General features: G+C 42.5%; 1 pseudogene; it reads left to right on the plus strand.

The window, feature by feature from the left end:
• Positions 1-296: 296 nt before the first annotated feature.
• Positions 297-410, plus strand: LOC123820698 (annotated as a pseudogene).
• Positions 411-1,745: the final 1,335 nt, after the last annotated feature.

Here is a 1,745-nt window from a genome sequence, read left to right on the forward strand (position 1 = left end):
GAAATGAGGCTTGCTTTCAAGGCACTCAGGGCCCTACCTATGTATTTATTATTTATACTTCTTACTCATTGCAGCTCAAGGGAAAGTGAGGCCTAACAATGCTCTGAGGATTGCTGAGGGAACCAAATATACTTGAAATCAAATGGCTGTACCAAAGTCAGGCATCACTGAACAGTATTTTAATAAGTTTCAGACCCAGCCCTGGCCGAGTAGCTCAGTTGAATAGAGCATCGTCCCGATATACCACGGTTGGGGGTTTGATCCCCAGACAGGGTTTATAAAAGAATTAACCAATGGTGCTTGCTTCAGCAGCACATGTACTAAAATTGGAATGATACAGAGAAGATTGGCATGGTCCCTGCACAAGGAATTAACCAATGAGTGCATAAATAAGTGGAACACAAATTGATGTCCCTTTCTGTTTAAAAAAAATCAATAAAAAAAAGTTTCTGGCCTGCTGTAAGAATCTTCACAGAACTTCACAAAAGCCTCCATGGAATTGTTGAAGGCCTTGAAAAACTAAGTTTGAATGGTAAAGTGTCCTATGAAGTTAGAATAACTTCTCACTAGCACATGGGACCAAGAATTTCAAACCTTGAATGTTTAGGTCCTACATCTGTATTGCCTGGGAAGTTGCTGCTGTCCTGGAAGATAATGGAGGCTCAGAGGCTCACTGTGCCTTGCCTCAAGGATGTTGCAACAGCATGGATGATAAAAACCAGGCTCACAGCCTTTCTTGTCCCATCACTTTAAACACATTATCTGAGCTCTGGCTTGCTTTCCTGCCTTGATTTGTTAGGTTGGTGTGAAGTGATCTCCAAAATCCAGGTGTTAATTCATGCACCCCATTGTTTTGCAGAGGGCCTTCCAGCTCCCACCAGGGATGGCTTGCTTGTTCTCTTTGCATCTGTCTAGCCCAGGTGCTGTTTTCCATTTTCCTTTATTTAGTGCCGGAGCCTCCTCCTCAGAGACTTTCCCACACAGCCCCGAGGAAAAGTCTGGCTAGAAAATTCCCACTTCCTACCTATCCTGGTCTCCCCTGACAGAGGAGCTATTCCATGGATTATGATTGAGCTCCCTGGGAAGACGGCCCTCTGGGTGGTGCCTTTGTTTAGGATGCATGAACTTAAACCCACAAGTTGCTCTGTAGGCTCTTTAAACTTCCATGGGTTGGGTAGGGAAATTTCCCCAAACTTCCACAGCATTTTCTACATTTGAAAGATAATCTCCCAGGTCTGGCCACAACTAGAACATGAAACCGACAAGCCACTTTTGGAACAAAGTAAGAGTGAATGGTAGGCTGCGACCTTAGACATTGGCTGTTCCTTATGAGTAAAGTAAGAGAGGAGGAAAAGGAGAGTATGGGGCAGTGGATAGGTTGTAGGATACAGGGTCTGTGTTTTGGCACTAAATTAAAATATAGAATAACTATAAGTGTATATGAAGTGGTGTCCCATCAATGAATTGTTTGGAACCCTTATAGTTCTGAGCATGTGAAGTAGGGAAAGGGGATAAAGGTAGTTCTTTCGATGCATTGCATTAAAAATACATATATAGACCCAAAAATCCTTGTGGAAGGGAATGGGTGACTTTCTATTCCTAAACTTCTTGGTGATTCATGGAATCCCTTTCTGTTTTCTTATATACAGAAAGGGACTTTGCTACAGGGGGAGCCTGGGTACTGTGACTATTTTTCATTAGACCATTGTTCTCCCATCTATGTAATGTGTTTATTATTGAAAAAA

The sequence above is a fragment of the Phyllostomus hastatus genome, unplaced genomic scaffold (assembly GCF_019186645.2).
Source record: "Phyllostomus hastatus isolate PE091 unplaced genomic scaffold, TTU_PhHast_1.1 phas_contig_36, whole genome shotgun sequence".
NCBI lineage: Eukaryota > Metazoa > Chordata > Mammalia > Chiroptera > Phyllostomidae > Phyllostomus > Phyllostomus hastatus.